Here is a 14,880-nt window from a genome sequence, read left to right on the forward strand (position 1 = left end):
ACCTCGTGGCCTCCTCTTTTGTGTCTTGACGTAGGGTCCAAGTCTCTCGGGTCTTGTTTGTTTAGAAAATCACATTCCTGAAGGTTTCATTCTGTTTGGACTCTGTTTGATATTCCTTTTCTTCGAAACCCTAAAACAGGCAAAAAAACAGCAATTCTGGGCCGGGACTCCGGTTAATAGGTTAGTCCCAAAAATAATATAAAAGTGGATAATAAAGCCCAATAATGTGCAAAATAGTAGATAATATAGCATGGAGCAATCAAAAATTATAGATACGTTGGAGACGTATCAAGCATCCCCAAGCTTAATTCCTGCTCGTCCTCGAGTAGGTAAATGATAAAAACAGAATTTTTGATGCGGAGTGCTACTTGGCATAATTTTAATGTAATTCTTCTTAATTGTGGTATGAATATTCAGATCCGAAAGATTCAAGACAAAAGTTTAATATTGACATAAAAATAATAATACTTCAAGCATACTAACAAAGCAATTATGTCTTCTCAAAATAACATGGCCAAAAGAAAGTTATCCCTACAAAATCATATAGTCTGGCTATGCTCCATCTTCATCACACAAAATATTTAAATCATGCACAACCCCGATGACAAGCCAAGCAATTGTTTCATACTTTTGACATTCTCAAAACTTTTTCAATTTTCACGCAATACATGAGCGTGAGCCATGGACATAGGACTATAGGTGGAATAGAACGGTGGTTGTGGAGAAGACAAAAAGGGAGAAGATAGTCTCACATCAACTAGGCGTATCAACGGGCTTTGGAGATGCCCATCAATAGATATCAATGTGAGTGAGTAGGAATTGCCATGCAACGGATGCACTAGAGCTATAAGTGTATGAAAGCTCAAAAAGAAACTAAGTGGGTGTACATCCAACTTGCTTGCTCATGAAGACCTAGGGAAATTTGAGGAAGCCTATCATTGGAATATAGAAGCCAAGTTCTATAATGAAAAATTCCCACTAGTATATGAAAGTGACAACATAGGAGACTCTCTATATGAAGAACATGGTGCTACTTTGAAGCACAAGTGTGGTAGAAGGATAGTAGCATTGCCCCTTCTCTCTTTTTCTCTCATTTTTTTTCTTCTTTTTTAATTTGGGCCTTTTCTCTTTTTATGGCCTCTTTTCTTTCTCTTTTTTTATTTTTCGTCCGGAGTCTCATCCCGACTTGTGGGGGAATCATGGTCTCCATCATCCTTTCCTCACTGGGAAAATGCTCTAATAATGATGATCATCACACTTTTATTTTTCTTACAACTCAATAATTACAACTCGATACTTATAACAAAATATGACCCTATATGAATGCCTCCGGCGGTGTGCCGGGATATGCAATGACTCATGAGTGACATGTATGAAAAAATTATGAATGGTGGCTTTGCCACAAATACGATGTCAACTACATGATCATGCTAAGCAATATGACAATGATGGAGTGTGTCATAATAAATGGAACGGTGGGAAGTTGCATGGCAATATATCTCGGAATGGCTATGGAAATGCCATAATAGGTAGGTATGGTGGCTGTTTTGAGGAAGGTATATGGTGGGTGTATGATACTGGCGAAAGGTGCGCGATATTAGAGAGGCTAGCAAAGGTGGAAGGGTGAGAGTGCGTATAATCCATGGACTCAACATTAGTCATAAAGAAATCATATACTTATTGCAAAAATGTACGAGTTATCAAAGCAAAGTATTACGCGCATGCTCCTAGGGGGATAGATTGGTAGGAAAAGACCATCGCTCGTCCTCGACCGCCACTCATAAGGAAGACAATCAAAAAAATAAATCATGCTCCGACTTCATCACATAACGGTTCACCATACGTGCATGCTACGGGAATCACAAACTTTAACACAAGTATTTCTCAAATTCACAACTACTCAACTAGCACAACTTTAATATCACCATCTTCATATCTCAAAACAATTATCAAGCATCGAACTTCTCATAGTATTCAACACACTCGTAAGAAAGTTTTATTATTAATCTTGTATACCAAGCATATTAGGATTTTAATTAAATTACCATGCTATTTAAGAATCTCAAAATAATCTAAGTGAAGCATGAGAGATCAATAGTTTCTATAAAACAAATCCACCACCGTGCTCTAAAAGATATAAGTGAAGTACTAGAGCAAAACTATATAACTCAAAAGATATAAGCGAAGCACATAGAGTATTCTAACAAATTCCAAATCATATATGGCTCTCTCAAAAGGTGTGTACAGAAAGGATGATTGTGGTAAACTAAAAAGTAAAGACTCAAATCATACAAGACGCTCCAAGCAAAACACACATCATATGGCGAATAAAAATATAGCTCCAAGTAAAGTTACCGATAGAAGTAGACGAAAGAGGGGATGCCTTTCGGGGCATCCCCAAGCTTTGGCTTTTAGGTGTCCTTACATTATCTTGGGGGTGCCATGGGCATCCCCAACCTTAGGCTCTTGCCACTCCTTGTTCCATAATCCATCAAATCTTTAACTAAAACTTGAAAACTTCACAACACAAAACTTAAAGTAGAAAATCTCGTGAGCTCTGTTAGCGAAAGAAAATAAAAGACCACTTCAAGGTACTGTAATGAACTCATTATTTATTTATATTGGTGTTATACCTACTGTATTCCAACTTCTTTATGGTTTATAAACTATTTTACTAGCCATATATTCATCAAAATAAGCAAACAACACACGAAAAACAGAATCTGTCAAAAACAGAACAGTCTATAGTAATCTGTAGCTAGCGCAAGATCTGGAACCCAAAAAATTCTAAAATAAATTTCTGGACGTGAGGAATTTGCTATTAATCATATTCAAAAATAACTAACTAAATAGCACTCTCCAAATAAAAATGGCAGCAGTTCTCGTGAGCGCTAAAGTTTCTATTTTTTACAGCAAGTGTAACAAGACTTTCCCCAAGTCTTCCCAACGGTTCTACTTGGCACAAACACTAATTAAACACAAAAACACAACCAAAACAGAGGCTAGATAAATTATTTATTACTAAACAGGATCAAGAAGCAAGGAATAAAAATAAAATTGGGTTGCCTCCCAACAAGCGCTATCGTTTAACGCCCCTAGCCAGGCATAACAAGCAATGATAGATCTAGGTATTGCCATCTTTGGTAGGTAATTCGTCAATGAGGCATCTACCATCTTTAGGAATTTCTTTCTTTTTATTAATTATCAAACTTTTAGGCACAAGATCGAAACATTCATTTGTAACAAATGGTTCCTTAATGATAGCAAAAAGATTGGGATGAATACTTATAGATTTGAGATCTGCATTTTCCTTACTAGAGGATTCACCCTTATTTTTAGGAACATACATAAGATTGGTAATTTTAGTGGGAGGACTTGGAGTATTCTTTACGGAAGAAAAAGCGGTTCCTAGGTTGGTAATAATATCTTCAAGTTTATCGATCCTAGTGGAATCGTGATTTATTTTGTCATTAACTATGAGTTCCTTTTCTTTAATATTTTTCACAGTAACTCCTACTTTAGATCCATATTGAGAGATTCGGCTGTGGATCTTTTTATCCAAATTTTCAATTAACTCTAAGGTAGCAACCTTATTTTCAATAATTTCAAGCCTTTGCATTACATGCTCTAAAGTTAATACAGTTCCATTAACCAAAAGAGGGGGTGAGCCAAATAAATCTATCATAGCATTATAAGAATCAAAAGTATGGCTACCCAAGAAGTTCCCTCCGGTAATTGTATCAAGAACATATCTGTCCCAAGGAGTAATGCCTACATAAAAATTGCGAAGAAGAACGGAACTAGATTGCTTCCTAGTAGATCTATTTTGAGCATTGCAAATTCTATATCAAGCATCTTTTAAAATTTTCTCCCTCCCTTTGCTTAAAATTTAGAATTTCACTCTCAGGAGACAACAGAGAAGATAAGGGACTAGCCAGAACGACAAGCAAACGAACTAACACACAAGCAAACAAAAAGCAAGCGGGCAAAAAGAGGCAAATAGAGAAAGAGAGGGAGGATAGAGAGAGAGAGGGCGAATAAAACGGCAAGGGTGAAGTGGGGGAGAGGAAAACGAGAGGCAAATGGCAAATAATGTAATGCGGGAGATAAGAGTATGTGATGGGTACTTGGTATGTTGACTTTTGTGTAGACCTCCCCGGTAACGGCACTAGAAATCCTTCTTGCTACCTCTTGAGCACTGCGTTGGTTTTCCCCGAAGAGGAAGGGATGATGAATCAAAGTAGTGTAAGTATTTCCCTCGGTTTTTGAGAACCAAGGTATCAATCCAGTAGGAGGCTACGAGCGAGTCCCTCGTACCTGCACAAAATAGATAAATCCTCGCAACCAACGCGAATAGGGGTTGTCAATCCCTACACGGCCACTTACGAGAGTGAGATCTGATAGATATGATAAGATAATATTTTTGGTATTTTTGTGATAAAGATGCAAAGTAAAATAAAGGCAAAGTAAAAAGCAAAGGAAATAACTAAGTAGTAGGAGATTAATATGATAAAGATAGACCCGGGGGCCATAGGTTTCACTAGTGGCTTCTCTCGAGCGCATAAGTATTCTACGGTGGGTGAACAAATTACTGTTGAGAAATTGACAGAATTGAGCATAGTTATGAGAATATCTAGGTATGATCATGTATATAGGCATCACTTCCGAGACAAGTAGACCGACTCCTGCTGCATCTACTACTATTATGTAACACCCACGATGCGGCTATATCTCCCACGTGTCGGAGCACGACTTAGAGGCATAACCGCATAGTAGGCATGTCGCAAGAGGGGTAATCTTTACACATCCCATGTACTGAAGAAGAAAGGGATAAAGAGATGGCTTACAATCGCCACTTCACACAACACATAAATATAGCATTACATCATCCAGATACAATCAAGGTCCGACTATGGAACCAAAATAAAGACAATCCCAAATGCACAGGTCCCCGATCATCCCTACTGGGCTCCACTACTGATCAGAAGGAAAATGGAACAAAACAACGAACACGATCTTCATCAAGCTCCCACTTGAGCTTGATTGTGTCACCTGCACTGGTATCATCGGCACCTGCAACTGTTTGGAAGTATCTGTGAGTCACGAGGACTCAGCAATCTCACACCCGCGAGATCAAGACTTTTTAAGCTTATGGGTATGTAACGCCCACGATGCGGCTATATCTCCCACGTGTCGAAGCACGACTTAGAGGCATAACCACATTGTAAGCAATGTCGCAAGTGAGGTAATCTTCACAACAACCCATGTAATAAATAAGGGAAAGAGATACATAGTTGGCTTACACTCGCCACGTCACACAATGCATAAATATCATTACATTCATCCAGGTACACTCAAGGTCCGACTATGGAACCAAAATAAAGAACAACCCCAAATGCGACAAAGTTCCCGATCGCCCCAACTGGGCACCACTACTGATCGTCTGGAAAAGAAACGTAGTATCGTCCTAAGTCCTCATCGAGCTCCCACTAGAGCTCAGTCGAATCACCTGGAGCGGTATCATTGGTCCCTGCATCTGGTTTTGGAAGTAATCTGTGAGTCACAGGGACTCAGCAATCTCACACCCTCACGATCAAGACTAATTAAGCTTATAGGAAGGGTAAAAGGTATGATGGTGGAGCTGCAGCAAGCGACTAGCATATTTGGTAGCTAACATACGCAAAAGAGAGCGAGAAGAGGATGCAAAGGCACGAACGATGAACTATGATCAAGAAGTGATCCTAGAACAACCTACGTTCAAGCATAACACGAGACCGTGTTCTCTTCCTGGACTCCGCCGAAAAGAGACCATCACGGCCACACACTCAGTTGATTCATTTTAATTAAGGTAATGTCGGTGTCAAAACTGGCGGATCTCGGGTAGGGGGTCCCGAACTGTGCATCTAAGGCGGATGGTAACAGGAGGCAGGGGACGCAATGTTTTACCCAGGTTCGGGCCCTCTTGATGGAGGTAAAACCCTACGTCCTGCTTGATTAATATTGATGATATTGGTAGTACAAGAGTAGATCTACCAAAAGATCGGAGAGGCTAAACCCTAGAGGCTAGCCTATGGTATGATTGTATGTTGTCCTACGGACTAAAACCCTCCGGTTTATATAGACACCAGAGAGGTTAGGGTTACACAAGGTCGGTTACAAAGGAGGAGATATCCATATCCGTATTGCCTAGCTTGCCTTCCACGCCAAGTAGAGTCCCATCCGGACACGAGACGAAGTCTTCAATCTTGTATCTTCATAGTCCAATAGTCCAGCCAAAGTATATAATCCGGCTGTCCGGAGACCCCTAATCCAGGACTCCCTCAGTAGCCCCTGAACCAGGCTTTCAATAACGATGAGTCCGGCGCGCAGTATTGTCTTCGGCATTGCAAGGCGGGTTCCTCCTCCGTATACATCACAGAAGAATTTGAATACAAGGATAGTGTCCGACCCTGCAAAATAAGTTCCACATACCACCGTAGAGAGAATAATATTTCCGCAAATCCAATTTGCTAACTTGTTTTGGCAACACGACATTATGTCATGGCCCGGTGATTATTCGAACCGTTTCCTTTAACTAGCCCCGCACATAACGCGAGGCAGTTTTTTTGACACGTCTTGTCAAAGCAGAGATCGTGTCCCCTTATCACGGGATTCTCATCAATACGGGCGTGGGTAACCCAACCGCGCCATCGATTACGGCGCTCGGGGGATAAGCGAGTTTTACCAGGCTAGTGGGGACGCATAGTTTCATCCGCCCATATAAAGGGATAAGGATTCACCTTTTCATCCAGGCCTTCTTCCTCCTTTGCTCATCCATTTTCGCGCACTCGAGCTCCAACACCCAAGTCCACATCCCTTCCTTCAACCTTCTCCAAACATGTCCGGAGCGGGAGGCAAATGGATGGCTTCCTCCGTTATGGAGGGACATATCAAGAAGCTGCGCGGAGCCGGATACTTAGCCGCGAATATCACGCATCGGCTGCCCGCTGCGGGGCAGATCGTTCCTACCCCGGAACCTCACGAGAGGGTAGTTTTCCTCCACCTCTTCCTCCGCGGACTGGGGTTTCCCCTCCATCCATTCGTCCGTGGTCTCATGTTCTACTACGGGCTGGACTTTCATGATCTGGCCCTGAACTTCGTCATCAACATTTTGGCGTTCATCGTCGTGTGTGAGGCTTTCCTGCGCATCCGGCCCCACTTCGGCCTATGGTTAAAGACCTTCAATATCAAGCCGAAGGTGGTAGGAGGCCAACAAGCAGAATGCGGCGGAGCCATGGTGGGCAAGATGCCCAACGTTATATGGCTTGAAGGCTCCTTTGTGGAGATAATAAAGGGATGGCAATCGGCGTGGTTCTACATCACCGAGCCGCGCGACGCCAAATGGGCGGCGGCCCCCGAGTTTCGATCCGGATTCCCTACACGGCTCACTTCCTGGAAAGAGAAGGGCTTGTCATGGGGTTCATCGGTGGAGCTGGATGGACTCCAAAAATGTATCCGGAGTATGGCAAGCAAGAAGCTCAAGCTTGTCAACATAGTCTAGGTTATGCTCATCCACCGGATCCTCCCGTGTCAACAACGGGATTTTAACTTGTGGGAGTTCGACCCAGCCCAGCACCAGACTCAGAGCGAGCTCTTTGATACGATGCACAAGGACGTCTGGAAGGTACTGTTCAAGGGCGCCGAGGTCCCTCCTTCTCTCGCCGAGGACCGCGGACTAAGCACAAAGCGCCTAGCGTGTTTGGTGAGTTCAATGCATCCCGTAGGACATTTATTTCCCCTAGCTTAATCATGTGCGGGGTCTAATCTCCATGCCTTTGACAGGACTGGGTGGAGATGTCGGGGCAGATTAACTGTCCGGCCCCTTTGCCCGAAGACACTGCGAGCGCTCTCCTGACGGAGATGCTGACTCCGGTTCCTTACAAGGTGCCGGAGAAGACCAAGAAGGCCATGGGAACCCGAAAGAGTTCCTGACGCTAGGCATCGTCGGACTCACCGTCTGATGACTTTGCGGCGCACTCCTCCCCCGGAGACGAGGAAGAAGAAGAAGATGCTCCCCCTACAGTCGAGGGAGATAAGAAAAGGAAGGCCGCCCCAACTAGGGTGGCCGAAGGGTCCAAGAAGGGAAGGACTCTCCTTCTGGACAGTTCCACCGCCGCCGACGAAGGCGAAGACGAGTGGTTGCCCAGGGCCAAGCCCGTGGGGAGATCGTAAGTATTCGGATACCAGAGTAACTCATAGCATTCCTTTGTCGCATTGCTTTCCCTAACGCTGAACATGATTATGCAGGCCGCCACGAGCCAGTATCAACGTATCATCGGATGGCTCCCTGGGCTCATCGGACATAGATAGCAATCCCGTCCCGATCGCCACCTCCCCTCATCCTGCGGACAACGCCGAGGTGCTGTCTCACGAGGCACCGGGTCAAGGGGAGACAGTCCCGGAGGCGCCTCAAGGCGGCCTCCCGGACTCTGGGAGTCAAGGGGACAAGGCCCCTGAGAGCTCCGAGTTCGGCCCTCAGCCGAACACCGCGCCGGAACCTCCAGTGGTTCCGGGCTCGGGCAGGCAGCCTCCTTCTAAGAGGGGCGAGACGCCTGTGCCGGTGACCTCTGTCCATCAGAGGCGCCGGACAATTTGCTGGGAGCGCTTTGCAACGCTTCCATTGACGAGGAGGACCGCACTATCATGAGTGCGGTGATCTAGAAGGTTCAGTCCGCCAAGAGCGGATTGACTGAAGCCTGTGCCAGCCTTCTAACAGGCTTTGAGGTAAGTGTTAAAATATAGGAAAAATATTACCGCATAGATAGTAGCCCCTGATGCTCTGTTCAGTGTTCACAAAGAAAAGTCGAACAGAGGATCAAACAATATCGCAGGAGTCTAATTTAAGTATGTCAATATGCGTATGCTGGCTTTGCTGCTGGCCTCAGCCGCACTGACTGTGGAGGTTGCCTCACTGAAGCAGGACCTCGAGGGGTCCAAGAAAGAGCTCGGCCTTGCCAAGAGGCAGCTCGAGGAGAACAAGGTTAAGTAATACCCTGTCTATAGATATGTATATATAAAAGAAGACGCGATTGCAAAATGACAAGATCATCGTATATTTGCCAGGGGCCACGACCGAGGTGGCGACCCTGAAGCAAGTGCTAACCAAGGCCGAAGATAAAGCGGCCAAGGAGCGCACCGAGCGGTAAAAGCAAGAGGCTCGTGTGGGCGAGGTGCGGCAAGAGCTCCAGTCTCTCGTGACGAAGCACGAGGCGTTGGAGCTTGACTCGAAGACGCGAGAGTCTGAGCTTGCCGCGGCCCTCGAGAGCGCAAAGAGTGCCAAGGCCGAGGCCCAAAAGGCCCTCCAGGAGATTGATGCGATGAAGAAAATAGCGGCGGGTAAGGCATTCTATATGCAAAGCAAGCATGTGAAAGTAAATTACCGATTACTTACCCGAATTCGGAGCTCTCCAGGAGCATTCGCAGATTTGCCCCGCAGCGTGTTGGATGCCGCACAATTTTACCAGGCCGAGGAGGGAAGCTCAACGGAGAAGCTATTCTGGTCTCAGTATACTGAGACCGAACACCCGATGCCTCTGAGCGACCAGCTAAAGCAGCTGGTAGAGCTGCACAAGGCGGCCGAACAGGCCATGAAGGGCCTTATAGTCCGGCTGTGGCCTGGCGACGCCCTTCCGAACAGCTACTTTGGCCTGGTGAGGCAGCTTGTGGATGTCTGCCCACGGCTGGAGGTCGTCAAACGGTCCGTCTGCATCGAAGGTGCACGCCGGGCTTTCGCCCGTGTGAAGGTGCAGTGGGCCAAGCTAGACGCTGTGAAGCTGATCAAGGAAGGGCCGCCGCAGGGCAAGGAGCATCGCACCCCCGAAATTTATTATGAGGGTGTCCTGAAGGGTGCCCGTCTTGTAGCGGACGAATATTCAAAGGATGTAATATTTGAGTAAACTTGCTCGTGTGATCCTGTATGATGAAAACTTGTTTCATATGCGCTATGCAACGCTTGTGTGAATTTAAAATATTACCTTCTGTTTGGCTGTTTATCCAATCTGAGAGATGGCTAGTCCTCGGCTTCTGCCCCCATGCCACGAGTGCTGGGGTGTTCAGGATAAACCTGAGCACTCTTGTTCCCATGTTTGGGTCCTTCAAGGGAGGTGCTCAGCACAACAAACAGGCAACCGGACTAATAATGCTTTATCACTCTCACTTAGCCACAGAATTCTATAATTTTAAATTTTTGCGAAGCCCCTGGTATTCGGAAGGCCAAATTCGGGGCGTGATACACGCCTTTAAGCCAGACAGGGCCGGCCCTTCGCTCTAAGCGGCATAAGTCTTTAGGGACTCGAAAACCTCGCCGAACAGCGACCAGTCTCTCGCCTTATCATGACAGTCAGTTTTAGCTTTCTCTACTAAGGTGCTAAGCCCAGCAGAACCGGGCCACAATCATAGTAGTTCTCCTAGCGCTACCTTAGCCGATAGAGCGGAACGTAAGGTACCAAAACATAGGAGCCGGGCAAACCCAACATTTGACCAAATACATGATTCGGAGCTGATGCATATAATGCTATAAGTTCGGGGTGCCGCACTTGTGAAAGTGTTCGTACTTTTCACACCATATTGTGGGGTATGTAAGCCCCTGGTGTATTGGCCATACCAAAGTGTACGGTTGCAAGGCGTCGTTAATGAACACACACACACACACAAACACACACACATATATATATATAACAAGAATGCAATAATAGTCGTGATGTTATGCATTGTTTATTCAAAAAGGTGCGTTTAAAGCAGAATGATACAAATGGTGCGATAAGCAAAGAGTAGGACTATGTCCCTTCCAAGGGCAAGCTAAGGAACATTATTAAATCAAATATTTCACTCGTTATTGTAATCCACCTAGGAATTTCATGGTGTGACGTAGCTTTCTGCCTCCTTGGTTGCTGCATCATGTGTTCGGCGATAGTGCTGCCGGACAGTGTTTCCAGAGATTAAGGTCCTGAAAAAGAGAAAAATAACCAAACGGGAAGCCCCTAGTGCGGTTTAAGCCGCGCCTTGGGGCGTGCCGCAGTCGTGCCCCCTTCCCCACCTGTGCCCATGGTATTTTTAATGCGTAATTATGTATGCATGGCACGAGTTTTGCCGTTTAGCTAGGACTGGGTGGGGGCCGCATTGCTACGTGAGCTCAGATCGCGCCAGGCGGTCTAGTTGCCGATTGCTTGGAGCGCGCTTGAAGGTGTCCGGGTCTTGACACGCCGAACTGGTGGATTTCCTTGAGAGGCTGCTTTGCGCTTCTGCTGCGAGGGCCGCGGTGTGCTCCTCTGTTCGGAGGGAGCGCTCTGTGTTTCCATTGACTGTAATAACCCCGCGAGGTCCTGGCATCTTGAGCTTGAGGTATGCATAATGCGGTACCGCATTGAATCTCGCAAATGCGGTTCGCCCGAGCAGTGCATGATAACCACTGTGGAACGGGACTATATCAAAGATTAACTCTTCGCTTTGGAAGTTATCCGGGGATCCAAAGACCACTTCCAGTGTAATTGAGCCTGTGCAATGGGCCTCTACGCCTGGAATGACGCCCTTAAAGGTCGTTTTTGTGGGTTTGATCCTTGAGGGGTCTATGCCCATTTTGCACACTGTGTCCTGATAAAGCAGGTTCAGGCTGCTGTCGCCATCCATAAGGACTCGAGTGAGGTGAAATCCGTCAATGATTGGGTCCAGAACCAGTGCGGTGAATCCGCCATGACGGATACTAGTGGGATGGTCCCTGCGATCGAAAGTGATCGGATAGGAGGACCATGGGTTGAACTTTGGGGCGACGGGCTCCAACGCATATACATCCCTGAGCGCACACTCCCGCTCCCTCTTGGGGATGTGGGTTGTGTATATCATGTTCACCGTCCGCACTTGTGGGGGAAACCTCTTCTGTCCTCCGGTGTGTGGCTGCCGGGGCTCCTCCCCGTCATCGCTATGTGGCCCCTTGTCCTTGTTTTCGGCAATTAACTTGTCGGCCTGCTTGAACACCCAACAATCCCTGTTGGTGTGATTGGCTGGCTTTTCTGGGGTGCCGTGTATTTGACACGAGTGATCGAGTATACGGTCCAAGCTGGACAGACCCGGCGTACTTTGTTTGAATGGCTTTTTCCGCTGATCGGGTTTAGAGCCTTTGAATCCGGCATTGATTGCCGTATCCTCGTTATTATCGCTGTTAATGCGGCGCTTATGTTTGTTGCGACGTGACCTGCTATTGCCGTCCTTGGTATCTGAAGTACCATGGTTCTTTGATATGTTATTACTGCGAGCCAGCCAGCTGTCTTCTCCCACACAAAAGCAGGTCATGAGTGTCGTGAGGGCTGCCATAGATTTCGGCTTTTCCTGTCCAAGGTGCCGGGCTAGCCATTCGTCGCGGATGTTGTGTTTGAAAGCCGCTAGGGCCTCTGCATCTGGACAGTCGCCAATTTGATTTTTCTTTGTTAGGAACTGAGTCCAGAATTGCCTGGCCGATTCTTCTGGCTGCTGAATTATGTGGCTCAAGTCATCGGCATCTGGTGGCCGCACATAAGTGCCCTGAAAGTTGTCGAGGAATGTGGCTTCTAGATCTTCCCAACAACTGATGGACTATGCTGGCAAGCTATTAAGCCAGTGCCGTGCTGGTCCCTTGAGCTTTAGTGGGAGGTATTTGATGGCGTGTAAGTCATCACCGCGGGCCATGTGGATGTGGAGGAGGAAATCCTCGATCCATACTGCGGGATCTGTTGTGCCGTCGTATGATTCAATATTTACAGGTTTGAAACCTTCTAGGATTTGATGATCCATTACTTCGTCTGTGAAGCATAAGGGGTGTGCGGCGCCTCTGTATTGGGCTATATCACGATGCAGCTCGAATGGGTCTTGCCCGCTGTGTTCGGCCCGGCCGGATTTATTTTTACTGTGTGACGTTTATCGTCTCGCATAGTGGCGCGCCCTCGTGATCCGTAGATCGATCTTGCATGCTTTGCTTTGTCCTCCAATATGTCTCGCAGGTCTAGCGTATCTCCCTATGCCTTTTTATTTGAATGGCATCAGGGTGCAGGCTGAGGTTTTGGCTGGAATGCCTCTCTATCACGGCCACGAGGTGGTCGATCAGCCGCGTCATACGCTTCTTCCTCCAGTCGAGGTAGCAACCCGCATTTTGGGTAACTCTTGGAGGGGCGCTCGAGTTTATATTCCTCGGCTGCAAGGACTTCAGTCCATCTGTCAGCTAGCAGATCTTGATCAGCTTGAAGCTGCTGCTGCTTTTTCTTAAGGCTATTTGTCATGGCTATAAGCCAGTGTTTGAAGCACTCTTGTTTGACGGGATCCTCTGGCATGGCAAATTCATTGTCGTCGAGGCTTGTGTAATCTTTGGAGGGGGGCATGTAATTATCATCCTCTGCCTCTCCATCTGCCGCTCCCTTGGGAGGGCTGGCTCTTCCATCCTCCTGCTCTAAATCTTGCTGGAGGGGATTGTTGTTGTCTTCGGCACTATCTGGAGTGTTATTATCTCCTGTGCCAGTATCACCACTTTTGCTTTGGCGGGACTTAGAGCGGCGCCGTTGACGTCGGCGCTTGGGTTGCTTCTTGGATGGGTCATCCTCCGCTATCTCGTCGCCATTGCCTTCTTTGGGTGTATCCACCATGTATATATCGTATGATGAGGTGGCTGTCCAGTGCCCTGTGGGCAGTGGTTCCTTCCCGTCTCCCGCATCGTCGTCCATACCGTCGATGTCTTCGGAGTCAAAGTCGAGCATGTCGGTTAAGTCATCGATAGTGGATACTAAGTGGGTGGTGGGTGGGCCGCGAATTTCTTCATCATCCGCATCCCAGTCCTGCCGGACATAGTTCGGCCAGGATCCTCCTGACATGGAGAGAGACCTTAATGAGTTCAGTATGTCGCCAAAGGGCGAGTGCTAAAAAATATCCGTGGAGGTAAACTCCATGATCGGCGCCCAATCGGATTCGATAGGAACAGGCGCGGGCGGTTCGGAGTCCATGGCCAGAGAGGGATCCGACAGTTTATCAACACGGCTCTCGTGCAAGGTAAGGTCAATGTTTCGCTCGATCGCCGCTGAGGATAAGGCCTCCGTGGCAGGGTCCATCCACCCGTCCACGGATGGCGCAACTGGCTCCGAATTGAGGGTCGGGGCAGCTGCCTGTGCGATCTCCTGAACACTGTCCGACGGTAGAGCTAAATCGTACTCATCGTGACCACGTGACGCACAAGGCAGAGGCTTGAATCCGTTGAAGATCAAGTTTCCATGGATATCGGCCGTGTAGTTTAAGCTTCCAAACCTGACCTGGTGGCCAGGGGCGTAACTTTCAATCTGCTCCAGATGGCTAAGCGAATTGGACCGCATTGCAAAGCCGCCGAACACGAAGATCTGTCCGGGGAGAAAAGTCTCACCCTGGACTGCATCGCTATCGATGATAGTAGGAGCCATCAAGCCTAACGGCGACGACATAGAGGAACTCTCAATGAAAGCACCAATGTCGGTGCCAAAACCGGCGGATCTCGGGTAGGGGGTCCCGAACTGTGCGTCTAAGGAGGATGGTAACAGGAGGCAGGGGACACAATGTTTTACCCAGGTTCTGGCCCTCTTGATTGAGGTAAAACCCTACGTCCTGTTTGATTAATATTGTTGATATGGGTAGTACAAGAGTAGATCTACCACGAGATCGGAGAGGCTAAACCCTAGAGGCTAGCCTATGGTATGATTGTATGATGTCCTATGGGCTAAAACCCTCCGCTTTATATAGACACCGGAGAGGTTAGGGTTACACAAGGTCGGTTACAAAGGAGGAGATATCCATATCCGTATTGGCTAGCTTGCCTTCCACGCCAAGTAGAGTCCCATCCAGACACGAGACGAAGTCTTC

Source organism: Triticum dicoccoides, chromosome 6A (genome assembly GCF_002162155.2).
Source record: "Triticum dicoccoides isolate Atlit2015 ecotype Zavitan chromosome 6A, WEW_v2.0, whole genome shotgun sequence".
Lineage (NCBI taxonomy): Eukaryota > Viridiplantae > Streptophyta > Magnoliopsida > Poales > Poaceae > Triticum > Triticum dicoccoides.